The sequence below is a fragment of the Hevea brasiliensis genome, chromosome 2 (assembly GCF_030052815.1).
Source record: "Hevea brasiliensis isolate MT/VB/25A 57/8 chromosome 2, ASM3005281v1, whole genome shotgun sequence".
In the NCBI taxonomy this organism is placed as follows: domain Eukaryota; kingdom Viridiplantae; phylum Streptophyta; class Magnoliopsida; order Malpighiales; family Euphorbiaceae; genus Hevea; species Hevea brasiliensis.
Window position 1 is genome coordinate 10,909,371 of NC_079494.1, and position 17,829 is coordinate 10,927,199.

Here is a 17,829-nt window from a genome sequence, read left to right on the forward strand (position 1 = left end):
AGTGCGGGGGTCAGCGAGATCAACTCAAAGCCATACTCACCCTGACTTATCACAAAAGGATGGGGCCCCAAGTGAGACTAGCTCAAGCCGATTTGCCGTCCTACCCATATCCACTACCAATACACTACACGCACGCCGACACACCCACATAGCTCCAAATTATCCCAGGCGACACCCACATCAAACCATCAAGTAAAGATGTAACACAAAGTATGCCAATAGTACCTAATACATATATCTATAAGTGATGCATAGGCATGTTGTGACATATAATAACAATAATATTGAAATTGTAAATAAAATCAATATCTACTCTCAAATTAACCAAAGGTCACTGAGGCTGTTTAGCGGAGGAAGAAGGCTGACCTAGCTCACCTAAACATTATATCAAAAATTTCATCAATATTTATTTAAAACAAAACTTTAAAAGTCAAAGGATAGTTTAAGTTTTGTCGAAAATCTGACAGAGTTTTCTCTATATCTAGGACCTACTCAACCTACAAAGTAGTTCAAATAACACTTATAATATCACAAACCTCAAGCCCACATATTAGCAACATCACATAGCCCCTCCTGGGCCCTCCAAACCAGACCAAACTCACACAGTCCGATAATTTAATTATAAGGCTTAAAGCTGATATTTTCCAAAATCATCCACACTAGCTTTAAAAATTCTATAAACTGGCCCTACAATCCTTAGCAATATTATAAGGCTGTTGCAAAAAGATTCATAATTTTCTGATCACCCATGAATGTTTTATGAATTTTATTATAAACCCAGTATTAAGCAAAAATTGAGCAACTTGGAGTTCGAGTTTGCCTATGTCAAATCTGACACTTGAAACGCATCCGGAACGTCTGAAAAAGCTAGGATCGACTATAATATTGGTCACGTTCTAAGACGGGCCACCGAGCAGTCGGATCTGGTCGACAACTCGCTCTTGACACTGGTGGGCTATCATCGATCCAATCACACCTAAATTAAGCCCAAAATTTGTTAATAATTATCATAAAATTATTTTTAATTTTTGGAAATCGAAAAAGTAAGAAAATCTCCCTAATGATCTGAACCTTCCAATGATTGCCTTTTTCAAACATTGTCCAATCGGAGTGGAGCTGGTCCCATCTCGAAGATTTCGTCGCTCCGCGTTCATTGGTGGTCTCTGATCGCCGATCCGAAGGTCAAATCGCTAGAAATCTAGCCGAAAAATTACAAAATTTCAAATTTCTCTCCTTGCTGACGATGGAAACAGCCACCAAATCTGGCGAGGCTGGTCTCATCTGAAAGAGCCCTCTACCAGAAGTCCATAGCCACTAGAATCACCTTGATCGGACATCGAGATCACCAAATATAAGCATTTAAATTTAGAGACCAATTTTCCTCTCTCTTTCTCTCTCCTTGCGTGGATTGCCAGATTCCTAGACGCCGATTGCCGTTTTTCAGCCTCTGATGGTCACTTGGGGTGGTGGCTGGCGAGCCATGGGTTACCAGCAAAGTGAGAGAAAGAGAGAGAGAGAGAGAGAGAGAGAGAGAGAGAGAGAGAGAGAGGAGAGAGAAAAGATGGTTGGGGGGGGGGGGGGTCGGGTTTTGCTTTTTATTTTTTTTTTACTAAATGTTGTAGGTGACAGTGGAAATTCCACTGTCACACGCCAATGTCACGTCACCTCACACTTTTCTTCTTTTTTTTTTTTTACCTTTTAATGAAAATTACATTTGGGTCCTTCAGCTCCAAAATCTTCCAACCAAGTCCAAAATTATCTTCAACTAAGTCCAAATCTAATTTATCACATTTAAAAATTAAATTTTAACTAAAACCTTAATAAAAATAAAAATAATTATATATTATGAAGTTGTAGATTAATTAAAATAATATTAAAGTAATATTATATTACTATTAAAATCTATAAATCTTATATTTTAAAAATTCAGGTTATTACAGTGACAAATACACTATTGATAAAGGTAATTAGTGATGGATTTTTATCACTAATTTATATTATTAATATAGTGTTGCTATAGATGCATTTTTATTGGTATTTTTATAAATAATACAAATTGTGAAGGGCATTATTGGCAAAGCTAATGTCTCCCCCCTTCCCCCTTATATATATATATATATATAATTAGTGATGGATTTTTATCACTAATTTATATTATTAATATAGTGTTGCTATAGATGCATTTTTATTGGTATTTTTATAAATAATACAAATTGTGAAGGGCATTATTGGCAAAGCAAATGTCTCCCCCCTTCCCCTTCATATATATATATAAAATTCTCTCTATTTGCCTCTAAATTGGTGAGAAATATTTTGGATACGAAGGAAAATGTGAAATATAATTTACGTTCATTTCTCTCATTTATTTGCAAATATAAATAGCATTTATTTGCCGTCTACACAAAGGAAATTTAACAAATCACATTTTTTTTTCTTTTCTCTTCTTTCCATTTTCTTCTATCCAAACAAAGAGTTAAGGCAGAGTTATGAGCTGCGTTTTCAGTACCCCATCCATTTCATGATCCAACAAGAACCCACCAATTTGTAAAACAAAAACTAAGCAGTTCTGTGGGTATTTCAAGTGGATTGCCTTTAGCAGCCCCGTCAATAACACCAAAACTTAGTAGTTAGCACATAGGTTTTAGAAAAGTAACTTTTTTTTTTCTTTCTTAAGATTTTGATATGATTTGTTAAAAGAAGAAGAAAGAAAATTATTAAACAATTTTGTAGAATAAGTATTATAACATCACAACCTCACAGGGTATACATAGCTAATCCATGAACACTAAGGCAAATCCACACACATTATTTTTAAGTTGTAATTAAATTATACAGACTACTTAGAAAACATATAGGAGCCAAGCAGCTAGCAACCCCATCCTTCAAGCCAAATCAGTTTCTTGCTGCAAGAGAATAACTAGCCAGCTTGTTGACATAAAGGCAAATATTCTCGACATGATTAGTGACTGTGACATCATTGCAAGACATATTAAAAGCATCATAATCAGGCAGACCAAATATTTTGACACTCCTATAATTACCTCTTGATAGATTATAATAAAACACATAAAAGGGTGTAAATCGTGTGGATAAGCATTTTGGTGCCATTATGATCTCACCTATATCAATGGTTTCTGAAACAACAAAGTTGAGTCTAGTCCTTTTTTTTCAAAGATGATGGAAAGATGATGTAACACTTGGTCCAAATCTCATTCCAGTAGTCCTCTAGTAGCCACAAATAATAATGCTCATGATCAGGTCGATAATCAACTATAACCAAATGCCTTTCTAGTTGAATCAAAGAAGATGTATCTACACTATGTGGTGCACCTCAAGGAAGATTGATCACTCGAAAACTTTTAGTTTGGACATCAAAAGAAACCAGTGCTACCACCCAATCAACGGTTCCTAAGCTCATCCAAGCCCTAAAGAAGATAATCCCACCTATGCAAATGCTTTCCCTTTGAGCAAAGTAATTAGGGCCACCATGCACTTGTCTCCATTTCTTTGTCCCTAATGTGAAAACCATATATTCCATGGTATCCATTTTATAATTCCCCCATGAGTTCAAGACCTTATACTGCTTGTCATTAGGATTGAAACCCAAAAAGTTTACACAAAATTAGGTAGTGGAAACAACGATTGAGTTCTTTGGAAAAGGAAATGGGAGACTAATGGTTTGCCTTGTGCTAGGATTGCAAATTGTTGCACAAATGCCAAAATCCATGGACAATATACCATTAACTGATTTTGTGGTATAGTAAGAAAAACAAGAAGGGATAGTTAAGCAATCAGTGGCTCAGCTATCATTTTGACTCACCACAAAGAAGATCTGCATTGACTGAAGTTGTAACACCCCTTACCCAGTCTATAGTGTAGTCGAGCAAGGTATACTACATTCGGTGTCAGAGCACCCTATCCTATCCTGTTGTATATAATATTAATTTTAATGTCTCTTTTATTTATAATATTCCATGTATAACCCTTTTTTTTTATTTCCATTTCATCACATCATGTCTCATATCAATTATTCATGTACCATATCATACCATTACTCTTAAAATTTTCAAATAAAATAAACTTGCATTTCATTCGTATAACATTACTTACAATAATGTACAATTATATATACAATCCAAAATTTAGTTTCATATCTCAATCAGATTTATTACATACAATAATTAAAATACAAAATCTAACTATACATGAGCCCTACCAAAATAAACTGGTGAGGTGACAATCTACACTGTAGCAGATCTGCTCAAGTCCTGTCTAGGCTCTACTGCTGCTGCTATGGGTCTACTATACCTACGCGATGGAAAAACCAACGCGCTAAGCATAATGCTTAGTAGTGCATAAATTAAAATAAAAATATCTAAATAATTAAAATAATTAATTTTACGTATAACTTTATAAAGAAATATAAAATTTTCATGTATTTAAAGTCTTTTATATATTTTTCTAGAACTTTGAAAGCACTTAAGTTAATAGGGATCTTTTCTGTGCTTGTATCTCATATTCAATCTTATAAAATTTATATTAATGGCCTTCTCATGTATTTCTTTAAATTTAATTTACTACTCATATCTGTGCCCAAGTAACATATGACATACTATAAAGACTGAATACACGGGAGTATACAAGTTAGACATCCGTATGTCTATCATGTATACATCTGTCATATCAGGCACAAGGCTAGCGGGCAGGCATAAGCCAGTAATCATGAAAATTGGCACTATAGCCATCGGGCAGGCATAAAGCCAATAGAACAACCATCTTAGACATATATTGTCTATCAATGATTATCCTTGTGGGCAATACTGTAATATATAATCCCTAATTAGTATACCAATCGACCCATACTATATAAGTAAGTTTAGGTACACTTTGGGCAAATTAATATTATTAAGTATTTATTAACATTTCCATGTTACTTATGATGGGAAACATATGTCCCACATGCATATTCCTGTCACTTTATGTTTAACAATTCATTTTGCTTAACTTCATATCATATAACAAGTAACTTCTATGAACCTTTCTCAAGGTCTGGATTTGATATCTCATCTTTACCTAACAATTCAGTCAAGATGTGGCCACTGTTTGGCCATACATCCTTCATAGGAGTTGTTCCTCTATGTGTTATCTTTGTTTTCCTTTTTGAATCATGTCATTTGAAGTTTTAGAACTCAAGTTATGATCAAATAACCATAACTAGTTCACTATCTCTTTCAGGGTCTAGAATTAGGCAGATTTTGGAGTCTGTCTTTGTCTAATTAATTGGACATGTTACAGTCATTTTTAGGCCTAATATTCTTCATAAAAGTTATTACCTTATATCTTATGGTCACTTAGAAATTTTAATTTTAATTTGACTTAGTTCCCTTTGGTTCTGGGTTCTGGTCAAAACATCAACCTTGTAGATCTATGTCTTATAAAACTTTTGGCACTAATTTCATTACTTTTACAATTTTATAGACTAAGTTATGGCATTTTTGCCAAAACTGATCGGGTAGTCTATGTCTAAGAAATTCTGGGCAGAATTAATTTTGGTCAGTTTGGTATCCTAACTTGAGTCAACAATTTCATTTGGTTAGAGGCATTTCTGGGCTTGGTGTTCTTAATAAAAGTTATAGTAATATGTCTAATCTTTCTAATGGTATAAAATTCAGATCATTTGGACTTGTCTAGAGAGAGTTATGGATAAATGAATTGTTCATTTGGTCATTTTTCTGGGATCAGTGTTTAGATATCCGGATTGGGACAGTAAATTGACCAAGATTTTAATAGAATTTAGGCAAGGTTTCTTCATGAAAAATGGGCTCTTTTGAGTCTAGTTTCACCTCCAATTGGCCTCATACCAATTGGAGTCACACAACTTCAGTTATAGGTCAAAAAAGTCACTAGACTCATAGGTCCGAATTTCCTGCATAAGAGAAGCACTCCCAATATTCCATCCTCCTTACTCCCAACTACAATTTATCATTCATAACACTTCAAATTATCAACAAACAGTCTCAACAAGATCAATCTCAAGCCATAACACTAAGGTACCAAAATTAATTCAAACCCTGACTCAAAATTTCTCCAATCATGCAAACCTTATACCAATCATCATATATATCTTGTCTTTCATCTAGTCTAAGTTAGAAATTGGATTTTATTACACTTAATTCCATTATCCATTGCTACCCTAGGCTAGCCGAAATTTAGCCATGTGATACACTCAACAATCCTTTTACACTTCTTTCAATTTTTACTTACTTATGCATGCTTAACATAGTTTAAGAAGAAAAAAAGAGTTACATAGCACTAACCTCTTTGGAGATTCACTTAACCTTGTTTAAACCTACCTAATTTCTTCTTCCTTGGCTGCCAATAGATTTAGCTAGGTGTAAAATCAAATTTTTGTGAAGGGACTTAAAATTTTTGGTGAACAAATGGAGAGGAATTCAAGCTTTTAAGCTTGAAAATGGTGGAGATAAAATGGCTATGGTGAAGTGTAGTTCGGCCATGAAGAAATAAAATGAAGAAGATGGTCATTTCTTGATTTATTTATGTGATTTTTATCTCTTTTATCTGTGGTTGTCTAACATCTATTGGCTATAATTTTTAATGATGTCTTTATGACATCATGCTCATGTAATAACTCATTTATATTTTGATTTTCTTTCTTTTCTTTTCTTTTCTCATTTTCAATTAAATTTTTTTAGCAATATTTATTCATATTTTATGTCATATAATTTATTTACTTAATTGGACAAGTTGGTCAAAAATCATCTCTAAAGACGAAATAACTAAAATGCCCTATGTTTGGCTTAAGGAGCCAAAACTATCTGTATCGATCTTAAAAATTCTCCTAACCTTTTCTTGACATTCTAATACTACCTAGCACGTTGTAACTCTTCTCTAGCATCCTAGAAATTATTTCACGGGATTCCCTTCGGGTTTAGGGCTACTAGCTATCTTCACCGCTACTTCCCGTTAGGTCACTAATCGCTAAGGCACCGGCTAATTTAACTTCATTGTATTTCATTTCTTTTATTTTTACTTAATTTTTCTCAGTCTTTATTCAGTCAATTTATGCCTCCTCACTTTATTTTGAGTGTAATTCCAAACATCCTTACTGTCCGAACAGACGTTAGTCGTCAGAATAGTAGAATGTACGGACTACCTAAAGTGAGGGCGTTACAGAAGTTTGGTGGCATAGGTGAAAAGAAGGCCTAGTTTTGGCCAGAGATAGGGTTGATGCACAAGTGCAAATGATGGGTTAGTTATGGTAATAGGGTAAAATTTGGCTATGCACCTGAATTGAATGAGAGATTTGACTGGAAGTCTTGTGAATATACCAAATATAAGATCATGAGGGACTAATTTTGATGATGATGAAATACTTCTCTCCTTTAAGATTGATTTTGAAGGTGAATTTGGGGCCACCTTTCTTTTCTTTGCTTCTCTCACTTTGGTTGTTGAAGCAGTAGGCTTCTTATCAGACTAATTCTCTACCATTGCTAATTCTCTAATAAATTTAGGCCTGCAAATACAAGTTATGCCTTGTTAGTAATAAATTTATAGGGAGAAATTCATGTAATTTATTGAGATTCATCAAATTAATAGTGATATTATTGTAATTCATCAAATCAACGGTAATTTGGCAGATTTATCAAGGACCGTATATTGAAGAGATGACATTTTTTGACAAATTACTATAAATATATGAGGCTAATTAATACTAAGGATATTATCTAGTTTAAGTCAAAAAATCAAAGCAAATGGATAAATTTTGGTTTTTTTCGTTAAAATTAATTATTTTAATTTTCAACATTTTTTTATTATTTTTCCAACAATTCAATTTTGTTTTGGCTTTGATGTAAAAAAAAAAAATATTAATTGAATCAAGCAATTTATATAGAATAAAGTTTTAGTTTCATAGTATATCTCATCTCTGCAGTCCATTCCAATATCCTATTTTCTCTTTCTATATTAATTCATTGATCAAAACTCCTAAGCAACTTGTACTTTTTACATGCATTGTGTTGATTTGAATCAAATAAACATTCATTTGATTTACAAATTATTTTTATAAAAAAATCTTAATTGAACCCATAATTGAATAAAGTATAATAGGTTTAATAAAAATAGCAAGTAGTAAATAGTAAGTGATAAATTGAATTTATACAGCAATATGCCATGTATGGTAATGCAACATTTTTTTATGAAATTGTGTAGGTAGAATTCAACATATCTTAAATTAGATTCATATTTACATCACTCTATAGCTCATGCCAGCGATTTTGATCTAGAGGTATGGTAATGTAACATTTTTTTATGAAAATGTGTAGGTAGAATTCAACACTTCTTAAGTTAGATTCATATTTACATCACTCTATAGCTCATGCCATCGATTTTGCTCTGGAGATGATCGGAGATCATGTGCCAAATAGGGTTTGAGCCCTAATGGTCCTTTAGTGCTTGTGCAAGTTCCCTTTGAGATTTTTAGACTTTTGTGACTTTCCATCCCTGCCGGCAGTCTAGATTGATGTAGTTGGAAAAGTGGCGGCACTAGTCTCCTTCTTTAACTCTAGGGTTTTTTTAGTGAGAATTTTGGATTAGGTTGCCTCTGTGTATGGATTGTAAACTTGGCTAGGCCCATATTACGTACTTTTTGCCCTCTTATTAATGCAACTGCAATTGCAGAAAAAAAAAAATGGTAATCCTATTGTTTAAAAAATATATATATGTAAAAAAATAATTGGGCTTCGTATAGCCTAATACTATGGCAACTCTAGAAATTCCAATATAATGTGAGACATGGAAAGCATATAAGTGAGTACTAAATTAATTTAAATTGATTAATTTAACTAAAAAATTGAGTTATAAAATTAATTTTTATGAATTTTTTAAATTTTAAATCCAATTCAACTCATGCTTATATGTTGTGTTTATTATTAATTGTTTATGTGTTTGAGAATTCTTTAATGGGAATTGTGTGTATTGCTTTTGTATGTTGATTTCTTTTTTCATCTTACTTGAATATTGACATCTAATAACTGTTACTTGTATAATGTGTATTGAAAAATCAATGAATCGAATTGAAATTATTTTTATTAAGTTTTTTTTTTATGTAATTCAATTTGATTTGCTTTCTAGAGTTTAGACTTTCATTTTTTCAATTAGCCCATTTCATAATTGAATCGATAAATTAAATATTCTTAATAAAATTTGAAATTTGGAATGACAACGTAGAGAGTATTCACAAAAATTATCACACTCAAATTTAATTAATATTTTCAGTATTCACGAATTTAATTAAAATTTATCACAAATTATACATCAATTTTACATTTGGTTATATTATTTGAATACTAAAACTCATTTAGTTTTTATATTTTAATTAATAATTTATATAAAAACTTTTATTGATAACTTATATTTTAAGAATCTTATAATGATTTGAAATATAATATTTAAAAATTATAAATATTATTATAAAAATACACTTTTATACTTAACTAATTATTTATATAAATAAATTTCAATAGTAAATAGTTAACATATACTATTTTTCTTTTCCACTTGTGTTGCGTATTGTTTTATCGGCTGTATAAACTTATGATTTAAATTTTTTTATATATAATTTTTCACATATTATATAATATATGAAAATTTCTATTAAGTTCTAGAGTTATTTTTTTAATTTTCTTTATTTAATTTTATGAAATTTTTATTACTTAAAATATATTGTTTTTAATAAAAAATTTATTGTGTATTTTTTGTTAATATAGAAAAAAAATACATGTATTTATAAATTATAGGAAAATTTAAAGAATTTACATTATTAATTAAAGTAATTCTTATATATATATGATTTAATTGCAAGAAAAATATTACATGAATTTGCTAATCAAAGGGAAAAAATTGAAAGATATATATTATTAAGTATAAAATTATTAAAAATTTTAAGATTTTAGTTTAATTAATTTTCAACTAATTAAATAATAACATAATGATATAATTAATAAAAATTTAAAATATATAGTAAATTTTATTTTATATTTTTGTTTATATAAATACAATTCCTCATCATTAATTATATAACTTAAAAAATTGATGAGATGACTATTTTACAATTAAAATTATAATTTTTAATCTTAGATTAAATCTTTAAAAAATTCACTTATCAACTCAACTAAAATGATTAATAGAATATAATTTAGATTTAAATAGAAAACTAATCTAACCAATCAAATTAAAATTTTTAAAATAATAATAATATTTTAAATTATTTTAGCTAATTAAAATAGAGAGTACTAATTTATCATTACACGTGCACCAGTTTTTTTTTGTTAAAATTAATTATATTTTTATTTATAATGTAATTATTTTTAATTTATTTAGTAATTATTTAATTAAAAGTAATATTATTAAATTTATTAATACTTAAATTATATTTTTTTAATTTTATTTTCTTTTGTAAAATACATTTTATTTTGATATTGTGAAATAAATTATTAAAATTTAATTTAATTATGAAATATATTAAATAAATTGAAAATAAAATAAATAAAAGGTAATGAAAACACTAAAACATAAAAGTTGTGAGAAAATATGATTTCTTGAAGTTTTTTTTTCTTTGTTTTTTTATTCTTAAGTTTTAATTATTTAAAAAATTAATTGATAAATATTTTAAAAATTAATTTTTATTACGTAAGAATATAACAAAAAATTATTTTTAACTTCAACATTAATCTAAAGCAAAAGTTAAAATTCATATTTCATAGAAATTCACATATATCTAAATAAAAAATGTGTTAAAATCATGCATATCAAATATGCTTAATAATTTCTCTAATTTTGGAGCTTTGGTAAAAAATAATGCATATATAGATGGGTATCAATAAAAATTTTGTGAATTTTCATCACTAAATATTAAGTTGTTCTTATTCATTCACACAATGGAGTTGGACATCTAAAAAAATTTTGTGCCTGATATGCATAAAATTATAAAAATTAACCCACTTTATCCTAAAATTTATATAATCAACTTAAATCATTTAACTTGCAAATATAAAATAAATAACAATAAGTACAAATTTAGATACGTAGACTATGAAGTCCTCTATCATGTGAGACACCAAGTAATTCTGGTATTCTTTTACAGTGAATTGCTTGGAGTGAATTGACTCCAAGTAATAATTTGAAGAAAACCATTAGTACCCATACTCATGAAAAAAAAGTAGCATTACTTTATCATTAAAAAACTATCTTCCACAAGGAAGGAAGTTGCCTTTATGAAGGTGAAAACCGATTGTTATTTTCAATATTAACACTTGAATCTTCAAAACTAAAACACAAGCCGTATTATTTTTAATTGTAACTTGTCTTACTTGATAAACATCCACTGGAACTTGCCTTTTATAGCTATTATCACTAAATACTTTACTCCAATTATGATACAACTTTTAAAGCATTTATTCTAGATGAAATTGGATCGCAAAAAAACAAAATTGAAAGGTAAATACAGGTAGAACTAAGAAATTTAAATTTATATAAATTATAAACTTAATTTAAACAATAAAAAACAATATAATTATGCATAATATAATTAAACATTCATAAAATTTTATTCAAATTTAATATTAATGTGGATAAATATATTATCTAACTAATAGATTGTGTGACTATATTTAGCTAGGTATATTAAAATTTGTAATTAAAAATCAACCTTTATAACACTTTTAGTTTCAATCTAAATTAGATATATTTTTTTAAATATTAAACTTATGATTTTTTTTTTAAATGTGAATTTATGATTTCTTAGTTAACTATTTTTGTAAAATTAATAATTTTTTTTTAAACTTCCAAATGAAATTTTTTTTAGAAAACATGAATTTTTATTTTAATATGATTAACTTTTTCTAATAAAATTTTATTTTGAATTAATTAGAATGATTATAATATACCATAATCATGACTTGTGAATAAGTGTACATAGCTAGTACTATTTGGATTTCTCACACATATAAAATTCTTTTTTAGAATAAAATTTTAAGATTAAAATTTAAATTTAAATATTTCATATATTATAACAAAGTAATAAATTTTAATAATTAATTAAAAACTTTTAGTTTCAATTCAAATTATATATATATATATATATATATATATATATATATATATATATATATATATATATATATATATATATATATATGTAACATAAACTTACCATTTCGTTTAAAAAAAATGAATTTATGATTTTTTTAGTTAATTATTTTTCATAAAAAAGATATATATTTTTTCAAAAAAATGTTCATGCTAATTGTTTTTTAGAAAACATGAATTTTTATTTTAATTAACTTTTGTAAAATTTTATTTTGAATGAAATAGAAGTTAAATGCAAGTAGGTCAAGAAATTTAAATTTATAATAACACTAAAAATAATTTAAATAATAAAAAATCATATAATTATAATTTAACAATAATATAAATAATGAAGCGTATTTTGGACAAACATAATATTTCCCCTCCCTCTTAGGAATGGCAACAGGTAGGGTACCCATAAAAATCACCTTACCGAACTTAAACCCGATTAATACTCTCAAAACCCGAACCCATCCCAAACCTAATTAAAATTTATTCTCAATTAACCGAACATGTTCCAAATCCAATTGTTATTACCCAGTAAATACTCGAACCCATTTAATTTTATATATTTTAATTAATAATTTATATAAAAAATAATTTTTATTAATAATTTTTATTTTAAAAATTTAATAATTTCATAAAATATTTCAATTTTATTTTATATAAAATAAAATATACAAAAATTTATAAATATTATTATAAAAAACATATATTTCATATTTAATTAAATATTTATATAAATTGGTTCGGGTAACGAATACTCAACTTATAAAATCTGAAGGATAAATTTTGACAACTGTCCCTAAACTTATCTAGTTGTAACATTACAGTCCCTCAACTTAAAAACGTAATATAAAATCTCATCAACTTTCAAATTTTGCACATTAAAATCTCTCTAACCTCCAATTACCAGTTTTTTAGTTAGATGCTGACCTGGACAGTTTTAGCATAGAGCTTAGTCAGTATTTCTCTTTTCACTCTCAAGCCATGTGTAAATTGAATCATTCTTCTCTCTATAGACAGAATGATTTTTTATGTGTAAAGAGAATAATTTTACACTTTGCATAAGAGAAGAGAGAGAAATGTTGACTAAGTGTTATGCGGGAGCTATTCACATCAGTTTCTAACTGAAAAATCAGTAATTAAAAGTTAGAAGGGTTTTACTGTGCAAAATTTAAAAATTTATGGGGTTTTATGTTACATTTTAAAGTTAAAATACGTAGTGTTATAACTATATAAGTTCAAGGATAGTTATTGAAATTTATCCAAAATCCGAACCTAACTCAAACTCGTCATAAGTATTAAATTTCAAACTCGAATCTATCCCAACCCGATTATATATTACTCAAACCGATCTTATAAGGGTCTGGTCGGATCTGATACCCGTAAAAACCTAACCCATTGCCATCCTTACTCCCCCTTCCCACATTTATATATTATCTATATTATATATAAATGCATGAAGAGAGGGGAGGGGCATTAGCTTTACTCATATTGCCCTTCATTCTTAAAATTAATTACAATTATATTTTATTATTTAAATTAATTTTAAAGTTTATACAAATTTAAAATACTTAATTTTAGAGTTTATATAAGCTTGAAATTCTCAATCCTACTTATACTTAACTTCAATTAAATATAAAATTTTATAAGAAGTAATTAATTAAAATAAGAAATTAATAAATAAAAAATAAAAAATATTATTAATATATCCATAATTTTTTATTATAATCTATATAATATATAAATATGGAAGGGGGGAACATTGACATTACTAAAATACTCTTCATGATTTATGTTATTTATAATTATATTTTCTTATTATTTAAATTAATAAAAAATAAATTTAATTAGCTATTAAAAATCAATATGTATAAGAAAAGAATTAAAATTTTAATTCTAATTCAATTATAACTCAAAATCAATATTAAATTTTTAAATATCAATATCAATATTTTATAAAAAAAAATACGTAAAGGAGAAAAATAAAACTTTTAATATAAGACTCCAATACAAATAAAACTCATGTAATGAATCCTAAGCTAAACAAAAAAAACTAACCCGATCATCGTGATTTCATATATTAAATTTACATTACATATTTTCATGTTAAATAATAATTAATTAATAATTTAATATTAAAAATTTTATTTATATATAAAAAATTAAATAAAATCTATTAAATAACAAAAAATCACATTAACAAATTAAGATATTAAGAAAATTATTAAATTAAAGGTAACATAAACTGATTTTTTTTTTTACAACTCATTATTATCGACATTAGTTAGAAACTTAACACACTATAATTCTTTTTATATATTAATTCATAAAAGAAAATCTATTTAATATAAGCCATAAAATCAATATAAAAAAGGCAATCATTATATATTATATTATAAAAATAATTGCAATCAATATAAGCCATATAATCAATAAAAAAATGTTTTATTATGTTGGACAAAAAAAAATTTAAATTTATTAATATATTGTGTCAAACTAAGAAGTATTAAAAAATAAAAATAAATAAAATAAAATAAGTTTTGTCAAATTCAATATGAATTTGTATTAGTCATATTTAGCTAATTTAATGTTATGTTTGATTTGATTTGTTAGATTCATTTAAGATTTAAATCCAAATTCTATATTATAATTCTATTAAGAATTTTTAATATATATATATATATATATATATATATATATATATATATATATTGTTTTCTTGAATTAATTATTAGATATAATAAGAATTAATTATTTTAATATATTAAAAATCTCAAATAAATTATGCAATTGCACGGAAATAATACTCTACTTGGAGAAGAATTACTATTCATGTAACTACACTTTAGTGTAATATTTATCTCTCTCTATATCTATTATTCTATAAATATAAATAATATAAATAAAAGTGGGAAATGAGGAATAATGGTAGAGCCAAAAATACCTATGAATAATAGAAAAAAAAAACTAATTTTATTTTATTTTAATTAGCTAATAAAAATTAAATAATCGATATATTTTAGTGTTGTTCTATAATTATAATTCTGAATTTTTAAAAGTTTAGAATTTAACATCACATATTAATGATTTTAGATTATCTTCCTTCTACATTAGCTGCTATAGCATGTTTTACGTTTTTAAGGAGGTTGAGCCGTATAATCAATACCTTATATTTGTGATCAAAATAAGTGAGGTTCTTATCTTATTAACTTACTTCCTTTGTTTTAATTTGATCTTAGATCTCCTTTGTATGAATTTATAGCCCATATGTTAAATTTTGCTTTGAGATATTTTAATAGAACAAAGTAAATGAGTGTTACAAGCTCATTTTGGAGCTATCAGTAATGCATGTTGGAATTGTGGTGATTTCTTTTTGAGTTTCTTCTATACAAAAACAAAGGATGATTCTATGATTGGCTTGCCATTAATTTAGTGATTTTATGAATAGTCTGCAAGGTAATAATCTTTTATTGGGACAGTGACCCCTATCAAGAACTGCTATTCTAAAATTGAAGATTATTACATTATGTATTTTCCCTATTCATAGATTAAATGAATCATTAAATTAAAATCTACATGTCCAACTACTAGAGGAGGAGACAAAAAATGCTGCATGAAGATCCTGAAGTGAATTAAGAGGTAAGAGATGTGTTATATATTGCAAATTCTTATTTATTTTCATTTATTCTTTATTAATTATGAAGTAAATCATTATTTGTTAATATGCCAACTAAATTGAGATGTGATAGTTTTCTTTGGAAGCTAGATAACTTTCACCATTAGAATATGCAGCCATATGATGGCATGTTTGCCAATTGTTAAAACAGAGTTTATCTTGACACATATAAATGCTGACATTTTCTTACAAGGTTGCAGAATGTGGAATGAGGTATTATATGTGCAAAGCCTTAACCTTGGGGTTTTTTTTTATTCTTGAGCTCCTACTTTATAAAAAATAAATTCCTTGCACATACCTCACACACAAATGAATACTTGTTGCATGTTTATGCTGTTGTTAGCTGCTTGTGTTCTTATTGACATCATTGAGTAACTTTTTCTATGCTCTCTCTTGTTGTTCCTTATTAAGGTCCTCTAAAAGTTGTTATAGATGTTATTAGATTCCTTTTGATCACCTTTTTAAAACTAAATGTCAATGATTGGATTGGACCAATATGTGTGCATCTCGAATGACTTTTGATATGTCATCACTTTATGACACTTATCTCTATAACAGCTTATTGCATTTTATCTTCATCTTTTTTGTGATTTATATCCCTCTCTACTTTATTTTCAGGAGAAATAATAGAAAAATCCATATGCAAATGGAGCCTTTTTGGAGCAATGCCTTGAGCGACAAAGTTATTTGCATATAGGCGCATCTGAGGTTAGTGAGTTCTTATATTGATTCCAGTTCCAGTGACAGTGTACTATCATGATTCATACAATTCATTTGACTACTTAATTCATCCATATTATTGAATATATCATAAGATGAACTCAATGCTGAAATGACAAATGGAGCATCTTGTCCAACAGAATTTGCAATGCAACAAACATTTCTATTTTTATGTTGTCCGTGGAAGGATGATGATTGAGCTCCCAAAGATTCAAGTGATGCTTGCATTTTTAATTTATTTCTTTTTATATAATTTATTCTCAAATAGAATTATTTATTTATTTGTTTTATAGTATTGATTTTTTTTATGATGAATGACTATATTAAAGTTATTATTAATATAACAACACTAATATTATTATTAATAGTGAGAAAACATTATTTTTATATGTCAACCTAGGCAATTTTAAAAGTAAATTAACTATTTATTAAGGACTAATAAATTAAACATATAAAATTAAAAAATATAAATCAATTTTAATAAATTAACTATTTATTAAGGACTAATAAATTAAACATATAAAATTAAAAAATATAAATCAATTTTAATTAAGAGTCATAGTAATTTAATATTATGGAAATAAATTAAATTTAATTGATTATTGAAAATCAATATGGAATGATAATATTATATCATAGTTCAAAATTAATAGAAAATTACATATAAAAAAAGTCATGGATACATATTATAGAGTAGAGATAATATGCAACCCACATTTAAAAAACTAGTATATAATAAAAAAGTAAGACTCATGTTTTCAGAAAAATGATGCATATACATCTAATGCACTTAATAATTTTAAGGATAAATTAGCCTTTTTCTTTCTTTATTTAATCATACTCGGCAACAATGTGATTATTCAAGCGATGGGAATCATAACTTGGCGAACTACACAACTATTATGAAATTATGAATGGATCTGCCTAATTATAAAAGATTCATGTACTATTCTTTTTTCTTTTGATATAATTAATTCCGATTAGAATTTAAACTCGAAATCTCACGGTTATGAAAACGACTCCAATATGACCGAGTTAAAAAAATTATACTAAATGTGCTTTAAACACGAAGAGTGTAATAATCATATTGGTGAAGGGACCTATGAATTGAGTACTAAGGATGAATAGCTGCTTATCTTAAGCATATATTTAGGCTGACCAAATCAAACTACAGCGCGTAAACAATGAAAGAAAGTGGAATAAACTGTCCACCAACCTCATTGACCAGAGAACCAAAAATTGAAGGATGATCTCTTCCTCTTCAAGCTAATTTTATGTCTCTT

The 17,829-nt window shown here is 27.1% G+C and overlaps 1 pseudogene; it reads right to left on the reverse strand.

Moving 5' to 3' along the window:
• Positions 1–3,331: 3,331 nt before the first annotated feature.
• Positions 3,332–7,692, reverse strand: LOC131177889 (F-box protein At1g30790-like; annotated as a pseudogene).
• Between the last annotated feature and the right edge of the window lie 10,137 nt (positions 7,693–17,829).